Raw genomic sequence first — 10,612 nt, 5'->3', positions numbered from 1 at the left:
TCTTGTGGGAGCATCCTGCTCAGTGGGCCACAGGTCACATTCCTTCTGTGAACACAGCCAGAGCCCGGCTCTCAGGTCATGGCCTCCGTTAACATAGGCGCAGCTGCAGGGCTCTCCCCACCTGTTGGGAGCCACTGGCCAACACCCAGCCCTCGACAACTCTTCTGGCTGAGCTTCTGACCCGCCTTGGTCATCAAATGCCTGTACTGTTCCCCAAGGCGGCAGGCTTCAGGGCAGATCCATGCCCCGCCTGGGAGTCGGGCACACTGCCCTGAACATAATGGGCATCTGTAGGTGTACACTCAGAGGTGAACTCTCTTGAGTGCACAGCCGGGTGCAGCGGGCAGGGGGCCATGCTGTGTTCTCTTACCAGTGCCCTCGATGTTTCTGCACACAGTGGGGTGGCCATGGGGAGCGGCAACGACAGCTCCCTCCAGGCGTTCATACTGGTGGGCTTCTCTGACCGGCCTCGACTGGAGAGGGTCCTGTTTGCCTCTGTCTTGGTCTTCTATGTCCTGGCACTGGTGGGCAACGCTGCCATTGTCCTCTTGTCCCTCGCGGATGCCAGGCTCCACACGCCCATGTACTTCTTCCTTGGGAACCTGTCCTTCCTGGACCTCTGCTTCACCACCAGCATTGTGCCCCAGCTGCTGTGGAACCTCTGGGGCCCAGACAAGACCATCAGCTACCACGGCTGCGTGGCCCAGCTCTACGTCTACATGGTGCTGGGCTCCACCGAGTGCGTCCTCCTGGCCGTCATGTCCTACGACCGCCATGTGGCCATCTGCCGGCCCCTGCACTACATGGTGCTCATGCACCCCCGCCTCTGCCTGCAGCTGGTCGCTGTGGCCTGGGGCTGCGGCTTTCTGAATGCCTTCGTCATGTGTCCTCAGACCATGCGGCTCTCGCGCTGTGGGTGCCGCAGGGTGGACCACTTTCTCTGTGAGATGCCGGCTCTCATCGCCATGTCCTGTGAAGACACCATGCTGGTGGAAGCCTGTGCCTTTACCCTGGGGGTGGCGCTTCTGCTGGTGCCCCTGTCCCTGATCCTCGTCTCATACGGCACGATCGCAGCCGCAGTGCTGAGGATCAGATCGACCGAGGGGCGCAGGAAGGCCTTCAGCACCTGCTCCTCCCACCTGCTGGTGGTCTCTCTATTCTACGGGACCATCATCTACATGTACCTGCAGCCGGCCAACAGCTACTCACAGGACCAGGGCAAGTTCCTCACACTCTTCTACACGGTGGTCACACCCAGCGCCAACCCCCTCATCTATACCCTGAGGAACAAGGATGTGAAGGGGGCAGTGGCCAGGCTCCTGGGCTGGGAGAAGGGGTCTGGGGAAGCTTAAGTGAGCATCACTTGCATCTGGCTGCTGAGTGCAGTGCCCTCGTCCACATCCTCAGGCCAGTGGTATTCTGTGGAGGCAGGCTGGGGCGGATATACATCATGAGATATCTCAAATTCACACTTGAGTCTCAAGTACAAATGTGACATCCATCTGTGTTTCCTGTGTGCACATACACATAGCCTCAAAGTCTGTGTAGGCATTCAGATCACCTTGTCGCCACAGGCTTGCAGGTCCCAGGTGGGGTTTCCATGGTTGGGTGGTGATGGTGCTGAGGAGGTTTTGGGTTTTGGAGCATTGGGACACGGGGAGCTCAGATTGGGGTGCCTGATCCATGCGGAGGACTTGCTGGAGCTGTTCCCAGTCACCTGAGCCACCAAGTGAGGCAGACAACACAGTGGCTCAGGGTTCTAGTGTGGCTCGCGCTGCCAGGTCTGGGTGGGACCAGCTGCCAGCTCTAGGAGCTCTGCTCCACAATGGCAGGAGACTTGTCATCTGCCCTGTCCCACAAGCACCAGGCAGTTTGCAACTACATCCTAGGTGTCAAAGAGAGACAGTGAGCAGCCTTTCTCAGCACCCCTGTGCCCACAACTGTGGTCGCATTTCCAATGGACATCTGGGCATGCTGGGAGGACAGCCTCTGCCCAGGCTGTCCTCATGAGCCGGGAGTGGCCTTTTAGGTGCATCTTCTGGAAGGGAGGACTGGGGGTCGTGGCCCCTCTCCTTGGCTGTTCTCACAGCAGAGTGCTCCCAGGAGGGCTGAGCAGCCAAGGGCCTAGAAGGAGCCGGGCAGATGATCTTCATTCGAGGGGACCGATGACCTTGGTCTCCTGGGGAGGTTCCTGGCCAACCTCACCAGACATGGTGCTGTTGGCGATCTTACAAGGTCAGTGCAGCCGGATGTCACTAAGAGCAGCGCCGCAGCAGCAGGTGCCTCAGAGCCCGAGGATGTGACTTCCCGGCTCCGCAGTCCCGGAGTGCAAGACCATGGCTGGGCAGGTGTCTGTTAAAGGCTCCCCCCAGTCTCCGGTGACAGACAGACCTGGGAGTTGTCGTGTTGGGGATAGTCAAAGTTGACTCCTCTCTTTCCCCAAGCCTTCTTCCCATGTCCTGAACCATGAGCTCCCTCGGGGGATGGGAGTGACCAGAGAGCCTCAGCCCACCCTGTTCCTTGCTCAGCAGCGTCCCTCCGGTGACTGTTCCAGGTGAACGGATGGTCCCTTTCATAGACTAGCCTTATTCTAAGTCCTGGCTTTCGTTTAACCCTGGAGGGGTACAAAATCCAGGAGCAGAGAGCGTGTCGGGAGATGGGTTCACACTGAGAGCCACCTGACCCCCAGCCAGGCTCAGTGGCTTTAACCTATAATGACTCCGCTGGGCTCCCTGGCTGGAAACCGCTGATCCCACCCTTCCGAGGAACCATCTGTGGATGAATTGCTTGAAGAAGGGGCCTGGAGAGCACCCGTGGGGACACTTATCTGGGAAGGTGCTGTGCCAGTGCCCAGGGGCAACTCCATTCCTCTGGGTGAGATGGAGCTGAGGGGCTGGGAATCTCAGCGGCATGGCTGCCAGTCAGTAATAGCAGCACTTGGGACCCCTCCTCTTAAGTTAGTGGAGCTGAGAGTGTGGCCGCAGGTGTGCCCTTCCAGATGGCCTGGTGTGGGATTCCGTTTGTCCTTGGCTTAGAGAAGATACCAGCAAGGGAAGGAAACCCTTATCTCAAGCTCAGGGCAGATTCTGCTGCAGAGCTTACTGAGACCCTCTCTGAAGCTGTGGGTGACAGAATTGTCTAGACTGTCTCCTGGCTGCACAGGGAGGAGGCTCTGTGCTTGCTGGCATTTCTTGTCACGCAGGGATAAATGCAGCTGGTGTCACAGAGTGGCATTGTGAAGGACCCACGGCCACACTGCTGTGCTCAGTGGGTGGACTCCTCATCTGGCTCCTCCTTGGATCTGTTTGGTTTTGGTTGGTTTGGCTTAAGGGACCCTGCCTAAGGAGCATCTCAGAAGCACCACCGCAAGCGTGTTCTTTGTGGAAGTTTGTGTGGGAATGAGTTGTCACTTATACACTACTCTCTGTTCCTTTGGATACACGCCCAGGAGCGGAACTGCTGGATCCCAGGGGCTGCCATTCTCTGCTGTGGCTGTGCTCACAGCGCCCAAGGGTTCCCTTTTCTTTGCCCCCTGCTGACATTTATTACTTTCTGTCTTTTTGATAATGACCATTCTAACAAGCATGAGGTGACATCTCACGTGGTCTTAACTTGCGTTGCCCTGATGGTCAGTGGTTCTGAAGGTTTTGTATACATGTTGGGCATTTGAATGCTCCTTGTTAGAAATATCTATTTTGAGAAATACCTATTTAGATCCTACTCTCATTTTTGAATCAAATTACTTGTTTTCTTCCTGTTGAGATTTTTGGGTTCTCTGTGTGTCTGGGATTCTGATCCCTGTCAGGTGTGGCTTGCAGGTGCGCTCTCCAATTCTGTCCTCCTTTGCCGTTGATTGGGTCCTCTGCTGTGCAGAAGCTTGTCAGTCTGATGGAATTCTGTTCATTTCCACATTTGTTGCCTGTGCTTTTGGGGTTCTATCCAAAAAGTTATTGTCATGGAGCTTTTAATCTATGTTTTCTGCCAGCTATTCTCCACTTTTGGGTCTCACATTTAAGATCTCTAATCTGTTTCCTAAATTATGAAATTAAGAAAATATCTGACACACACCTCTGCAGCTGGGTGTGAGAAACCAAGGTAGGGATGACGTAGGAGGCCATGGTCCATTTCTATTGGTGGGGGCACTGTGTCCAGATTTGGCCAAGCAGAGTGGGCTAGGCTTCCCTGAGCTCAGGGCCAGGTACAGAGTGGGCTAGGCTTCCCTGGGCTCATGGCCAGGTGCACAGTGGGCTAGGGTTCTCTGAGGCTCAGATTCAGGTGTAGAGTGGGCTAGGGTTCCCTGAGCTCAGGGCCAGGTACAGAATGGGCTAGGGTTCCCTAGGCTCAGGGCCCTGGGTTGGTGTGTCTGTGCCTGTTAGTGTGTTTTACCTGTTTCCTGGAGCTCTTTTGCTTCCATAGGTCAGTCCCTAAAGATTAAAACTCATGCAAACTTTCCCTCCAGCCTGTGGATACAAATCTGTGGAAACTGGTCTCTGTGATTTGATTTTTAATAGTAAAAGTTAGCGATGTTACTATGGAGACAAGGTCTCCACCGGGGCCTGCAATTCCGGCTTCTACCTCTGCTGCATTAGCTCGCAGCTCACGCATACTCTGACAGATCTGGAGTTTCCTTCAGGTTGTGGTGAGCTGTCACTCTGGTGGCTGTCTCTGTCTCTTCACATCAGACACATGCAATCGACCCAGGCTGCTCAGCCATGTTCCCACCAAGAGCTTGTGCTCTGAACTTTTGGGACCTTTCACAGGGAAGTGAGTCTTTCTCGCCTCTGAGCAGGGCCTTCCACCTTCGTGACATGAATTTGCTTTGGGGAAAGGAGAGAAAATGGAATTTCAAGTGTATGCTGTAGTGCAGGTCTGAGGGCTCTGGCCTCGTGCTGTTGCCAAGGAGGAAGGCTAGGATTCCAGGTCACGGGTAGACCTGCAGAGATGAACTCATGCTCCATCCCAAATAGCCAGGTACTTAAGTGAACAGCCCCTTGCAGGTGCAGCCACTGCAGGATCTCCCATCTCTTGAGCTAGAGCTTGGTATGAGGGGGCGTACTTAACAGAGCTTTGCAAAATACGTTGATTTTACCTCAGAAGCAGAACACAGAAGTCAAACTCAGGTATTGTGAGAGCTCACTTTTATACTGCTGTACTGATTTATCACAAATACTTACCAGTGACACTACATCCCCTGTCCCTGCAGGGGATAGAAAAATTCATGATTAATGACAACATTCACACATTTGTCATTTGCACTTCGCTCAGCGAGTGTGAGGACTGTGGAGATGGATGAAAAGATGGTGGGGAAAGCCCAGGGTTCAGCATGGAGGCATGCCCCCACCAGTGTTAAGCTGACTGGGTTTGGTTTGGCCCCTCACAGAGAGAAAATGAGTGGGCCTAGGACAAGCCTGGCATCAATAGGATACATTTAAGTAAGGTCACTTGCTGCAGCTTACTTACAGTGTGCCCTGGAGGAGAAGGGGAGGAAAAGCCTTTTAAAACGTCTCTCCTAGTGCCCCATGATCACACGATAGTGGGGTACATTGACATAATTGTGGCTGCGTGCAATGTCACCTGCTCCATTTCAGTCTTCTGTGCTTCCTCTTTCCTCCATCTCCTCACTTCCCTTCCACTAAGCTCTTCCTTCCATTTATTGTCTACCTTAGTGCTTTACAGCTGGACACAGGCACAATGCACTGTGGAGTGTACGTGGTGTGCAGAGCATGGGCTGGTCATCTCCTGCCTTGGTTCCTCCCTCCTGGCCCCCTTCCTCTACTTCACTGACCTCCCCTCTACTTCCAGGGATCTGCCCCCCTTTTCTTCCATTATTCTGCTCTAGCTTCCTCATATGAAAGAAAATAAGAAAAAAGCCTTTTAACAACTCAGGAAGAACTTATGCAAGTTTAATTAGTGAAACAGGAGAGTAATGGAGACTAGGAATTGGGTTTGGGAGACAGATGTTAAAGCAGTGGGACGGTGAGGCTTGGGGACATGGTTGGGCGTGGAAAGCGAAGTTCCAGAGTTCCAGTCCTGGTTGCTTCTCTGGGCCTGGAGGGAACACGTTATTAGTTGGTAATTAGCAGTTTTCTCTCAAATAAATGGGAAGAATCACAAGAATCATTATGTTAGAACTAATCATTATGTTAGAACAAATGCTGTGAAAATAATGACCTCAGATCCATCCTGTTGAGACAAAGCCCCTGGCACAGGGGGCTCATTACCCTCTTGGCACAGAAGTCCGCGGGGAATGGAGCCATTAAGAAGTCCGCTGTGTGCCTGGGTGGGACCTCTGAGGAGCGTCTCCTGTGCCCCGCTGAACTGCGGGAGGCCTCCAGGACCCTAGGGATCCCCAGGGTCTGCGTCTGCACAGGAAGGCAGCCTGCAGGAAGTCCCAGAGCCCTGTCTTCCCTCACTTGGCCTTGGAACACAGTTACACCAATGGCAGAGAGCGCTTCCTGGCCCTGGGGAGCAAGGCCATCCTGGGCCCTTCAGGTTAAGGAGCTCCTGGGGGAGACACCCAGGCTCAGACGCCTCAGACACGCGTCTTCCTCATCCCAGAGGGAGAAATGAATTTCAAATTTAAATTTTTCTGCTACAGAATCTTCCAAATAAGTGCAGAGTCCATGTGTATATACAGACCTAAGATAAAAATACAGGTGAAAGCAACACTTACTTTGAGTTGATTTACTTAAGATTTGTCCTGAAGTAAAACTGTAAAAATTTTGGTGTGCAGTTCTATTAATTTTGTAGACACATAGACTTATATAAAGACCATCAAGATCAGGGTGCCCACCCTGAGCGCTCCCTGGTACCCTTTCTGTCTACACTCTGCCCCAGCCCTAAACTCTGAATCCTGAATCTGTGTTCATCACTATCATTTTTTCTTGAGGACAGCGTGGCATACGTGTCATCTTGAAGGACACTTATGAAGGCCACGGCTGACTTTAAAGTTGCCCGTTCAAAGTCAGCAGGCTGCACGGGCCGTCCATTCTGATGGCTGTGTGGGCCGCTCAGGTTTAGTTTGTGCTGAGCAGAATTCCTTTGCATGGGTGGCCTCCGTGTGCCTGTTTCGCTGGTTGAAGGGCACTTGGGCTGTGCATGGTCTTGGGTAATGATAAGTAGAGCTGCTATAAACTCTTAAATACAAGTTTCCTTGGGAACGTATAGGGGCCCTCAGAAGCTGCCAAGTCCTTTCACATGGTGGCGGGTGCATCCCACAGTGGTGTGTGGCCACCCTGCCGCCAGCTGGCCTTAGCTGAGCAGGAGGTGTGCAGGCCCAGTGCAGGCCCCCTGCAGGCCGCGCCATGCCAATGTCCTCGTGGTGATGACTCAGGGCCCCTTTCCATGTGGATTTGTCAACACCACATCCTTTTCTGTAAGGTGGCCGTTTCCAGTGTTTACTCATTTTTAACAATTTGCTTCTGTTTTCCCTGTAGAGTCGGTGCAATCTTCAGCAAGTCAGGACAGAGTCGATGGGTGGACCGTGGCCTGCGGAAGTCTCACCCCAGCTTTTTACCGTGCTCTCCACGGTAACTTTCAGCAGCACTTGCAATCTGAATGACGTCCCCTGGCCAGCCTCTCCGTCGCCCGTTGGCTTATGGTGTGCTAAGAAATCTGCGCCTACCCAGCCTCTAAGTGTTTTTCTTCTGTTTTCTATTAAACTCCTATGATTTTACATTTCATATCAATCGTCCGTGACCCGGTTTGGGTTGATCTTGTAGAAGGGATGAGGTTCAAATGAGGGTTTTTGATAGCATATGGAGGTCCACTCATTCCAGCAATTTGTCTTTCTTACTGCTAATGCTTAATTCTTGTGAGTTTTTTTTTCTTTTTAGAAATCATGTTACAGATGCTCTGATACAAATTTTTCTTTTGAATTTTTTCAACATAGTTCTTAATGACTTAAAAAACTTTATTCATTCACATCAAACATGAACTAAATTCATAAGAATTTTGTCTCAAATAATGGGATTTTCATTCCTCAAGAGAATTCATGAATGAAAAGGAGCTTACAGCAGGGCCTGGGGTCTGATGTGATTTTTATTTCCAAAAGTAGGTGAGACAGAAGCTTACCTTGTCCACAGTGAAACCTCCTGAGTGCTGTGCTCAGAAGCCAGTCCACACCCACAGAGATCATCCCTATGCTTCTCTGGTCTGCGGTGGGAAGGGGGCATACTGGGTTAATTTGATTGCAATGCTCTATAAACAGGGGCCTTTATTCAGGAAATGCTTCTTGAATCTTAAATATACAAGAACACTAAAAAAATGGGATAACTGAGTGTGGTGGCAAAGGGACTCAGAGGAGACTCAAAGGGACTCCAGGAGGGGGATGGGTGTGCCCTGGTTGACCGTAGAGGACATGCTGTGGAGCAGAGACCAGACTGCATGAAGGAGCAGGTGATGACCGCCTTGTCACCTGGCAAAGGCTGACCCCAGCCCCTTAGCAGGGACACAGTTGTAGGAGACCAGGATCAGGACAGACCCAGGACAGTGTGTCCAGGCAGGATGGGCTGATGGCAGCCAGCACCTCACATACAATGTGTGATGCATCAGTGACAGCAATGACCGTGTAGCCCCAGGGACGTGGTCGGTGGGGACAACATCAGGTGGAACTGGCGGTTCCACTGAGCCAGGCTTAGGCTGCCATCTGCAAGCACAGCTATGGACGCATCATGACCCATGATGGAGCAGCTTGCAGCTGGCTGTAAAGAGCCATGCTCCACGACCAGAGGGGCATGCATCCATGGCCTCGTGGTCATGAAGGAGTCAGGCTGCTCACTCCAGTTGTGATGGTCTTTCCTGGGCCCAGAGGCTGACCAGCAGCCAGGGAAAGATGCTGGGTATAGCAGAAGCTGAGGATGGACAGGGTGCTGAGGAGGAAGTATGTGGGCGTGTGGAGAGGTTACCAGGAACAGGAAGATGACTCACTAATCCACCTCTTCTGCCCAGTGCCTCGAATCTGTAGGAAGATGTCAAGTTGGGACTTTGTCTGCAATGGGGCGTGGCTATAGCTTTCCGTCTGCAGCACTGGGGTCTATATAACTCTAGAGACCTCTGCAAAATAGAGCTTTTAAAAGATCTGTATTGGTATTTCCAGAACTAAAGTGTCATAAAAAACCCAGCTTCTTTTCAGACTCTGCCAGTGATGAGCCCCTTTCTGCTTCCTGATGAAATCTAGAATGTGGGGTGCAGCAGCTTTGGTTAGCAGGATCAGCACCCTCACCTCCACCTCACACTCTGTGCGTCAGTGCTGTCCTTGCTCCGAGCTGCAGAGCTGGACCAGGCCCAGTACGTTGCCAGCTACTCACTAACCGTGTGACCAGGAGAATGACAGCTGGTGCTTGACCATGCATCCCTGGTCCTGACCCAGTCATCTTGACCACACTGCATCCCGTGTCAACAGAGGGCAGCTTGAGGGAGAAACTAGGATCATTGTGTGGGTGTCATTTTGCAATAAGTTTGCTTCTGATCTGCCTTAACTTTGTAAGAGTGAGCTAAATATTCTCATTATTAAATAGACATGAACCAAATATTTGGGAAGTGAGCATGGACCTCCCCTAGGATTAACAAAAAGGTATGTTTTCTATGTCAACAATTAAAAGCTGGGTCTGAGGACTCAGTTTCTTACCATACACTCATTTTGGTGTGACAGGTACCTGGATGCCAGAGGGGCTAGGATACCAGGACAGAGGTCTGCATGTGTGTCCCTGTGTCTTCCCACAGCTCTGCTGTCCATGGGCAAGATGTGCCCACGTGTGGTCTAATGAGAAAGGGTTGTGTATCCTAAACTCAGAAAAGGAGCCATATGTGATGAATAATGAGACCTAGAGTTTAACAAATAAACACAACTTGGAAGCAACAGATCAATTCCAGGACTGATGTAGCAGGGTCTGTCCTGAACGCACTGTGTCTGCAGGTCTCATCGTGAGAACAGGTACCTACATGACGTTGAAGGCAGCTGCACAGGGACTGGGACATGGCAGCAGGATGCCAGGGGCCATGCCCTCCAGGCACACAGGATGCATCACCTGAATTCACTGATGCTCAGTCCAGGGCCGGGGCCTGATGTTTAGACAGACGAGGTCATACCCATGCCAGGGTCACGTCGATGGTCTGTGTGGAACCAGGGAGAGAGAGTAGGAGAGGAGGAACTCTGACATGCACTTACAGAAATGTGCAGGGAGACCCGGAGCCCTCGGGGTGTGAGGGTTCCTCTTGCAGGTGGCCAACAGCTGTTCTTGGAGGCAGTGGCCTTCAGTATACCTGGACTCATCTGACACTCGCCACCCAGCCCACCCTCCTCTGCCATTCTCGCCGTGGGCCTCGTGCCGCTGATCAACACCAGCCACTCATTCTATTTACCCACAGCCACCAGGCCTTGCTGAGGGTGTGCCCCAGCCTGACCCTGCCCAGTCAGCTGAGAAGACCACGTCCACTGACAGTGGTGGACCCTGGGGACCTTGTGATGCCAGTCCTTTACAGTTCCAACTCCCTTTTGTGACCAATGGACACTTCAGCACTCGTGTCTAGCCTTACTGTGGTGCCAGGGCCTTATGGCCCCACCCGCATGCGGCAGTGCCTACTAACAGCCTGCCAAAGGCTCAGCAGTCCT

The 10,612-nt window shown here is 52.3% G+C and overlaps 1 pseudogene; it reads left to right on the top strand.

Annotated features, from left to right (window-relative positions):
* The first annotated feature begins 407 nt into the window (after positions 1-407).
* On the top strand, positions 408-1,352 carry LOC144254734 (putative olfactory receptor 2W6 pseudogene; annotated as a pseudogene).
* The last annotated feature ends 9,260 nt before the right edge of the window (positions 1,353-10,612 follow it).

The sequence above is a fragment of the Urocitellus parryii genome, chromosome 1 (assembly GCF_045843805.1).
Source record: "Urocitellus parryii isolate mUroPar1 chromosome 1, mUroPar1.hap1, whole genome shotgun sequence".
NCBI lineage: Eukaryota > Metazoa > Chordata > Mammalia > Rodentia > Sciuridae > Urocitellus > Urocitellus parryii.
This window is presented reverse-complemented; position numbering and strand designations above follow the sequence as displayed.